The sequence below is a fragment of the Propithecus coquereli genome, unplaced genomic scaffold, assembly GCF_000956105.1.
Source record: "Propithecus coquereli isolate 6110/MARCELLA unplaced genomic scaffold, Pcoq_1.0 Scaffold301, whole genome shotgun sequence".
In the NCBI taxonomy this organism is placed as follows: Eukaryota; Metazoa; Chordata; class Mammalia; order Primates; family Indriidae; genus Propithecus; species Propithecus coquereli.
In genome coordinates this window covers 985,248-995,730 of record NW_012148631.1, presented here as the reverse complement: position 1 = coordinate 995,730, position 10,483 = coordinate 985,248, and positions in this window count along the sequence as shown.

Sequence of the window (10,483 nt, the reverse complement as noted above, 5' to 3'; positions counted from 1 at the left end):
GATTCAGTCAAAAGGCTACACTTAAGGACCTAGAAGGCCACATGTGGCCTTAAAGCTGCGGGTTCCCCACCCCTGTACTAGCCCAAAAGCTGCCTCCCACCTGCTGCCACTAGGTGACAGTCTTTTCAAATATTTGATATGAAGGGAGTACCTTGCTGTCACAGAAATTAGATTCTGTTGGGAGATGTTTACTTGATAGTTTCTGTTAGTTTAGCCAAATACACGAGTTTGTTATAACCTACACTCTTAGTCATTTGAGATCATAGTTATCCCTCACCCGGGACACTCTTTTCCTCCCTTTACTTCGCTCATTTCATCCTTTCACTGGAGAGGCCCTATGGGTAATGGCTGAGTGTGCAATCCATAATACATAATACATATCTGCGTTCCATCGCAGACTCTGCTACTTCCTAGGTGTGGCTACCTTTAACAAGCTACTTGACCTTTCTAAGCCTCAGTTTCCCTGTGTACAAAATGGGATAATCAAAGTACCTACTTCAATAGATCATCATGAAGCTTAAATAAGCTAACACTTTTAAAGCACTTTTAGAATAAGGTCAGTAAATGGGAGCTGTTATTACTAAGAACACTGCATTAGCTCAAATGCCACTTCCACTGGGACTCCTTTTCTGAATTCCTAGCCTAGGGAATGTCCCCTACATACAGTTCATAGCACCTTGTGCTTATCCTTCAGAACACCTATAAGTAGTAATTTGTGTAATTTATGTCTGACTTCCTCACTCACCTGTAAGATCTTTGAGGATAGAAAAGGCTGTATCTGTTTTGCTCACTTTGGTTTCTCTCAGCAACTGTCATTGTGCCTGAGACATGCTAGGTGCTAAAGTTAAGTTTGACAAAGGAATGAAAAAAATGCATACTCAAATCACTAGTATTAAATATAATTCATTGATTTAAATGGCGGAATATGTAAACTCACTCTTTGATCTCTTGGGGAGATAAAGAAACTTGTAAAGGAATTGCTATTCTTAATCCTGAGTGAAAAAGGCTGAGCACTTCTTAATCAGTTTGCATAAGTGAAATGTCCCTAAGACAGTATATCAAATAAGTAGTTTGAGGTATTTGATACCCTCTGAAATTTTAATTGCTTCATTCAGCTATGACAATGTAGGTGTCCCCCACTTGAACCAATACTTCTTCACTGAGAATTTATTTATTGATATAGTATCTGCAATTCAAACATTCTTAATATACTAGGGAACTTGGTGTAGAACATGACCCTATTGGAGAGACCTGTAAAGCAAAGAATCCTTAGCTAAAGTAAATGCTCACTTTTATGTAAATACTGAATTTCACATATTAAGTTCTCTTAAAAGAAGAGCTACCCTTGATGAACTTAAAGTTTTAAAACACAATGTTTTCCTAACATTTTATCATGTCATGGTCAGGTTTACATATCTCCTTCAAAACAAATCTGACACAAGTTGTCCTATTAATTTCTAAACTAGAAAATATTAAAAAGGGTGTATCATTTCAGTGATCCTTAAAGTCCTTTAATGAAGGGCTTTACGAAATGATTAAGCAAGCAACAAGGCCCAAAATCACAGTCATGAGAAATGTTACATGTTTTCAAAAAATAATTTTATGTTTCCAAAGTTTTCCCAAAATATGAGGAATGAGAAAGTGTTTTGTGGACTTGAAATACCCTATACAGACAGTAAGATCTCCCCTTCTTTCTATCAGGGCGATAAAACTTCAGGCAGCCCGGATAACAGATGTGCTCCTTTCTTTGTATTAGTCATTGCTTTACTAGTTCTGTTTACCTCTCCACTACCTGGCAGGATGCTGGAACCCTGTCTTCATCACAAATGGATCCCATCAACTCACCCATGACACACTGCATACTGCTGGCAGTGTTTGGTCACTTTTGATAAATTGTTCAGTCTTGTGAAATACTTCCCTAAACTGAAGTTCTGGAACTCATCAGGTGTCTTCTCCGACAGTCATATCTTCCTTTGGCTCTTGGATTACAGCAGCAGCTGGGGAAAAGCCTACATCCTCCCACAAATCATGCTTCTTTGCAAATTTAGATCTATCGGCTTTTGGCACTAAAGCAATGCTCTTGCATTCTCTTCAGATCGGGGCCGAATAATCTCTTGGGGGTGAGTAAGCTTTTAAATGTTGAAGGACTAACAGTTCCAGGGACCAGAGTGCATTTAGCAATTTGTAAGAAAGGTCAATATCCCTTGTGACTACATGTGAATTATCAAGGCCCAGATTGTTTTTTTTTTCCTTCTTGTAAATTCGTCTGAAGGTTGACATCACACTCTTCACCTTATCTCGGTCTATCAGTCTGTGCACTGAGCAATCTCTCCATACAAACAAAACGTGGCTCCTGAGTTATGTGGGTGTGTAATCATTATTATTGTATATGATTAAAGCAAGGAGTTAATGGAAGGTTCTTGGGTGACTGTCATTCTCCTCTCTATAAAACTGGCAAAAGGATTAATAACCATCGTATAAACAGATCCAAAGTTAGGTTCCTGAAAACAACATCTCATCCATAAGGTTTTAGTCTTCAAGGCAACATGGGAAAAATAGCTTTAAAAAGTAACATCTAATTCAATTTTACATATGGTCGGAAGGTCAGATTTCATTCTTACTCCCAGAAAAGTAATTAGTGCTGTTCTCATCCTAAGAAACAGAGGAATATTAGGTTTGAGGAGTGGTTGCCACACTTTTTTCTACATTAGAAACATCTGAAGAACTTTTACAAATCCTGATGCCCAGGCTATACCCAGCACTAATTAAATCAGAATGTCTGTGGGGGGGGGCGGTGCCAGGCTTCAGTAATTTTTTAAAAATCCCTGGGTGAATGCAATGTGCATTAAGGTCTAGGAACCTTGAATTAAAACTATTACACATTCTCTGCCACATCTCAGCTTTTCTTCATTGCCTCTTTAGTTCAATGCTTCTTAACCTGACTGCTCATTAGAATTATGGGACATCTTTAAAAAATCTTACTCTGATTCATTATGTTTAGGGCAGAGAGTAAGCATTAGAAATGTTTAGCTGTTTCCTGCATGACTCTAATGTGCATCCTTGGGGGAGCATCACTAGATTAGCTATTCATTTAAAGAGGTAGGACGAGGTAGGGTAAGGTGGATCCTTTAACATTTTTTAGCATTTTTCTGGCAGGCAAGAGCTTTATATATTTTTAAAATTCCTATTCACTAGCTTCGTTGACTGAATTTTCTTCTTCAATTCACTAGGCTGCAAAGCCCAACCATTTTCCCGAATCTCTTGATAGTGGGGTTGCCCGATAAAATACAGGATACCCAGTTAAATTTGATTTCAGCCAAATAGATATTTTTTAGTGTAAGTATGCCCATGTAATATTTGGGATGGATAATAAAAATTATTTACTGTTACTTGAAATTCACATTTAACTGGCACCCTGTAATTTCATTTGCTACATCTGGCAACAGTAATTGGTGTGAGATCATGGCTTATCCTTGGGAAAGTCAGCAGCTGAATTTGGGTCGGGAGAGAGCCATCACTTGCATCTTCAGGGTTTGTGGCCTATCTTTTAGCACTTACCTTCTTGCTGCAAGGTGGTAGGAAAAAAACCATTAGCAGTTTGGGAATTAAAAACTGCTTAAAATCCCCCAGTGAGCCAAGAAGACCCATATTTTCCTTTTGCTGAGGGTGTCATTGTGTGACAAGCAGGGGAGAAGGGGTGTTTCTGAGCAAGAAAATGGGATATAGAAAGAAGTGAAGACCTGAATCTTGGGTCTAGACTTTGGTTCCAGAAACCCCAGCTCTGTGCTAAGAGATCACCATTTTGCCATTTTAAGCCTTTTCAATGGTTTCAAGTGCCTAAGACTACCCCTCCCTCCTTTTTTGCACATTATTATTTCTTCTTAATCTATCTGAATATCAGATGCTTGCTGGCTTGGCTGAAATTGAGTTCCAGGTGGAACTGTTCTCATAGCTTAGCGAGTCTGAACTAATGGAAATTTTGGAAATCCCTGACAATGTTTTAAGAACCCCCTAATTACAGGAGGCTTCCCAAGCAGGCTGATGCCTTTCTGCTTCAGCCTCTAAGGACTGTTCCCCACTAGGTGATTCCTGAAATTTCCTTCCTTCCCATTATCCCAAAATAGGCCTTGAACTGTAAATAAAAGCCGTGGGTGGGTGTATTTCTTGGCCAACAGCAAGCTGTCTACAAAGGGAAAAGGAGTGAGATTTCACGGTAATTCCCAGAAAGCAGGTGTTGTAATGATTTTACCAAATTGGAGCCTGACATTTTGATGAACAACTTCTGAGCACCCCTCATCATTTCCCCCGTGGAGGAGATAGACAAACAGGTAATATGTCAAATCCCCCTTCGCTGGTCCAAGTTTACTAATGGAAGGAGGTGAAACAGGTGAAGCGCATTAACTTTTAACCTGTTAACATTGATTTTTTTCACTAAGCATTAGATGTTTAATAGGGAAATGCACACTGGCAGAAAGGCGACCAGACAAAGGGTGCTAGGAAGGGGCTGAAAGCTGGCCTGCATCACGGAACATATTTGCAAGCCAGCTGGCCCCACTTTGCACAGATGTTTTTACAGGAACGAGAGGGAGGGGCAAGCGTTCTAACGTTCGATGCTTCGGTAAAGCAGTGGAATATCTTTTTTAGCGATGTTCCTCCTTTCTAACTGTGGCTGGCAGCGGGTGGCGGGGATGGTCAGAGGCTTTGGGATAATTTTATTGCTTAACCTGAATCAAGGAAATTGCATACATTGATTATAAGGCTTTTTACCAAGCTCATTTAAAAGGGGTTAATTTATTTTTTAAGGATGCCTATTCTGAAAAGCAAAGAGCTGCATGTTTATTCTCCTAGGAATAAAACAATCCAATCATCATCAGCTACTTTATGTATGAGTGAAGGAATAAACATGAAGCTATTTGGAGAAAATAGTTTCAAAATGTATCTCCTTGGGTCTAAATGTTGGGGTTGTTTTATTAAAATGTGGGCTTAGGCCTCCCTCCCACAGATGACTGGCTCGGTCTTCCACTTTTTACCTGAATGTTTCAGTGGCATTGCTGTGCAGTTCCAGAAAATGGAGGAAGTCGGTTTTTCTATAGAAATTGGAGGTTTGCACATTGGTGGCCCACCATTGTGCTGTTTGGCCCACACACAGTGCAGGGGAAAAAAGCTTTGGGCCAAAATTAGAAACTTGGGAATTTACACACACACAAACACACAATCTGGATTACCAGCTTTTTTTTTGAAAAATCAGAAGATTTGGCTATCTTATACCTATATTCCTCATGCCAACACTCCACTGGATCTTTGTGTTTTGTAGCGAGTGTGCTTTTTCCAGTTCACACAGCCTCTGTCACTTTCTCGTTGGGTTTGTTCATTCAATGACGTGGGTCAGATACGAAGAGACATTTACATCACCTGTGTGCATGGCACCTGTCTGCGTTTGAGTTTGCCACCCTGCCATGAGGCAAGATTAGGTTATATTACCACTCCAGTGTCTCCCAAGCTGATTCTGTAATTCTTCTCTTTTATACAAATGAAGTTCTTGATGTTGTTAGAGATTATCTGATACTCTGCTTGAGGAAAGAACTTGACTATATTGTAGCTCTAAAAGTCATTTCTGTCATATTTCACTTTAGTCTGCTTAGAGGATGAACAAATTTACAACCAAGAGAATAACTCTCAAGTTGGTTTTCTTTTTTGGCTATGTTTTCATTGATGGAGAATTAGAGTGATCATCGGGATAAGTTCATCTATAAATGAAAAATGGAATTAGTAATTCGAATATTCAGAAGCAGTTGCATGTACAAGTAAAATCTAGCAAAGATGTGCTCAATTGTTGACTCTGCTCAACCTGGTAGCAGACAACTGTAATGCTAGAAAGGCCCTTATAAGTAAAGGCTCTTCATTTCATAGATAAAACTGAACTTAATAAAGGTAAAATGATTTCTTCTTGATTACACTAAGAATTAGTGTCAGAGCTGAGACCAAAACCTCTTTTGAATTTAACCAAGGCCAATGTTATTTCCATTATCCTAACTGCCTCCAGTTCTATAGATACAATTTCAGGTTTATTTCTCAGTTTTCAGTGATGTTTATTTATTTCAATAAGCATAACTTACAATAAAATTATAACATTGTCATGGCTCTATATTTATTTTATAAGTATCAGAATTATTTGTGGTGAAATTATAAATCACTTCATAGGCATTTTTCTTGAAAATATAAAGATGACACCTAATAATGAAAAATTTGTAATTCACATTTTAAGAAAGGCTTCCAAATTGTATATACTAATAGTAGCTATCTTTGCATGACTTTAAATGGCTTCCCTTACTTCTTTCCATTCGTTATCTTTGTGTCTAAATTTTCTGTAATGAATCTACATCACTTTTATAATTGTTAGAATATTTAAGCAGCTATATAAAAGAAACAAAGGCAAATCCAGTCTGATAAAGACATGAAGCATTTGTGTGAAATTAAAATGTGCTCACACCTCATTCATTCCTCTGAGTAGGATGTAAAGACCATTTCCTGTGACTCAAATATGCACACACAAAAGAGAAAGGATTCGACACTTTCCCACAGTGAAAGAAAAATGTCTGGTGGCCGTGATTTCAAGGGGGCATGTGCTGAGAGCTGTGACCTAGAGCGCATTCCAGACTGAGTAGCAGCGACTTTAAAATTAAAAACCCAGCAGTTCCAACTCTCAATTACGATCCCTTCACAGTATCTGGCTAATCGACTCTGCCCATTATTCTGGTATGGACTTCTATTCTCTCTGAAATTCGGAATGCCAGGGAGAATTCAAATTTTGATTTACTTTTGTCTAGTATTAGGAAATTTAAAGACAGCGAAGTTAGCACCCGTACCCAACCTCTACCCCAAAGGCGACAGCTGCGTGGTTACCAGGGGAAGAGTTTACTTGGATGGGGAGAGAAAATACTTCTTTATAAATAATGTGTTTTTATGACTCCTGTTTCTGGGAAACCTGATACATACAATGCACCTACGAGTATTTGAGGTCAAGTTCCAACTGTGTTTTTATTAAATATTTGACTATTTTATGTGTTATTGTAATTGACCAAGTTTGAGACCTGGGTGATTAAGGAGCTTGTCTAAAAGGAGCTTGCCTGACTCTCTTCTTTCTTTTCTCTTCCCTCCCATTCTTTCTCCATATATATATATATATATACACACACACATAACAATACATACACACACACATAATATTAAGTTTTGTAATTAGCTGATTCCACGTTCTCATGCATCTTAATTTTGATTTCTTATGAAAAAGAATCATCAGAAAACATTGCATAGCTCAATGTCAATCAATCAATTAATGTTTTCAGCCCTTTAATGTCCTCTCTTCAGAGCTGGGGTGCTTGGGAGAAGACTGCTGCCAAGTAAGCCAATGTTCTGTGCATGTGAGGAAGGCACTAGTTTACTTACTTTCCCTTTGTCACGGAAGGGACACAGCCCATCTTACAAAAGGATATTTTAGGAGCCCAGAAGAACAATTTCAATTCTGAATCTCAATGAAATATTTTGTCAAGATTAACCAGTTAACTCTTAGAGGGAATGCTCCCTTGAAATTTTGGTATGTGTCTAGCTAAGTCACGACCTCATTCACACACACACACACACACACACCCCTGTGATCGGAATCTGTAGACCTCCGGGTGCAGTTGAGACATGGCGCTGCTGCTGATGGACTTGGACAAACGAGTCCCCAGGCAATGCCTAGTGATGCTTCTTCCCATGACATGGGAGCAAACCCCTCTTCCCTGCTAAGTATTTTGGTAAATCGCACTTTCTCACTTCCCCAGGGTCAGGAGTGATGACTGTAGGCTCGGGGTGGAATGGCTGAGGCTCCGACAGTAGACAGGGGAGTACTTAGATGTGGTACAGAGTATATCCACTTAGAAGGAAGAGTAATTGAAAACTCCCAGGCTGCTCCATTCAGTTCTGCTCATGCTATGCCCAGAAACAAAACTCTGACAGCCTACGTTCCCCCTCATTCATGAATCTTCTTGCTTCTCCCCCTACAGTGATGTGTCTCACCACATAGTTCTCACCCTGAAATAAAACACACTTACCGTTGCAGATGTTGGTAAGGAGAATTCCAAAGGGGAACTTCACCATGAGATTTAGCTTCTTTGGAAAGTCTTTAAAAATAATTTTTCAAATATTTGTTCATTTAAAATGCTACTTAAGTGAGAATGAGTGGACCTTCCATATTACCTTACAGTTTTTAAAGCACTTACAGATATTTATATTTAGTAGAAGAAAATAGGGAGTTCCCCCTATGGGAAATGGATTTTGCCATTTAGTCACATTCCTTATGACTATGGGGTATTAACAGTCAGTACTATATGCAGATTTGGGAGGGGAAACTCAGGCAGGCAATGGACTAGAAGAATATGACCCAGGGAGGACCCAGCTCTGAACATCCCAGCCTGGCACCATGGAATGGGAAGCCTACTGCTGGGGCCATAAAAAGCTTGATTCTCATCTTAGCTTCACTTCTTTATAAAGTAAGGACTTTGGAAACACATTTCTTGGATCCAAATCATGCTTTCACCACTTATTCTGTGACCTTGGGTGGCTTTCTGGAATTTCTTATCTGAAGAATGAAGATAATAATACCACCTGATGCATAGTGTTGTGAAGATTAAATGAGATATGACATAAATGCGGTGAAAGGTGCGGCACATTGTACGTCTTTATTAATGTTAGCTATTATTACTACGTGAGTGACCTTAGCAAAGGCCAGTCACATGACTGCTCCCTATCTTAGTGTCCACGTATGTAAAAAGGGAGAAGAGAATTGTTATAAGGATTAATTGAGAGCATGCGTTAATAATTTAATTTTAATCTTCATACTTAAAAAATTACAAACACACACAAAAGTATTACAGAGAGACTAATGTAAATAATCCCCATGTGCCCATCATCAAGCTGCAATAACGATCACTTTTGGTCATTTTTGTTTTAACTATTCTCCCACTGATATTTTTCTGGGATGTTTTCAAGCAAATCACAGACAATGTATTGTTTTAACCATACATTCTTCAGCACGCAGGTGTGGGAGATTGCTTTCAAGAAAGTCATGGTGATTCTTCTGTGTGCAGCCCCTTTGCAATGTGTCTTTGCAGCCCCTCCCATCAGGAGGTGGACCCTGTTTCTCAGCCCCCTTGAATCTGGGCTGGCCTTGTGATGCGCCTTGACTGATGAATGTGGCAAAAAGGATATTATGGGATTCTAAACCCAGGCATTGTAATTCTTAGCCAAAATAATTGTCCAGCTGAACCCAGTCCACGTTACTGATGTTACTGACCTTATAGAATCATGAGTAAATAACACTACTAAGTTGTGGGTGGTTTATTATGCACTGATAGATACCTAACACAGTGATGTGGTTTTTAAAATGATTAACATAGATCTTCATACGTAACAAAGATAAAGCTTTTACCATCCTGTCCAAAGGGCTGAACTCACATGGCATAAGACATTTTATAACTGTGAGGGGAGAGTGTCAGTGTGCTAGGGTCTGTATGGAAATAGAATTTCATGACATCCATCCTAACTAGGACCCTTCTGTGGCTGAATTAGATATTCCAGCTTAAGGTCTAAAGGATGCTGATCCTTGATCCAAGATAGCAGTTCCTAAGCTTTATTGGGTTACAGTCTCCTCACTACACTCACACACACACACACACACACACACACACACACACACACACACACACAATGGGTCGGAGTGGGGAGAGAGAGAGAGAAAGTTTGCTTACATCAAAGGGTTCATGGACCAGTCAATGCATGGATACCAGTTAAGAAACTCTGATTTTAGTTGAGTAGACCCTTACTTGAATCCCCAGGGCTACATAGTCAACTCTAACTGCCAAAGAATCTGTGTATGACTTTTTGCCAGATATGTGTTTCCATAACTGTTGTTATTGCAGCTACTTTTAAAAGAGGAGGAATTGTTGGTATGGGTTTCTTCCGGCTGGATTTCAGGTTTAGAGTCTAAAAGCTTCTAGACCAGTGCTTGGTTTAACCAGATTTGTTTCAAGGCCTTTTGGAGCTTTCAGCTCATCCCACCAGCTCCCACCCCTAGACCCTCCTTTGGCCCAAGCACTGAGTGATAGAACGCTCAGGAAGTCACAGCTCCTCAGCAGAAACTCAGCAGCCACACCTCACCATGCTGCTGGTGCTGTCCAGTGTGCTGTGGCTGCCAGGTGACTTGGCCTGTGTGTTTCTTAAAGATTTTAGTTGATAATTTATTAGGTTTAGGTAGACTGTGAATATTGCCTCAGTTTATATTTTACTACTGCTTGATTGCTATCTATGCTGTTTACCACATACTTGTTTGTTCATGATCTTATTGATGGAGATGGCCAGCCCTTTGGTCACTGAGTTCATCCCTTGCTAACACTCCATGGGGCTAGTAGTCTCCAGTAGGTGGGGATGGAAGGAAGCAAGGATA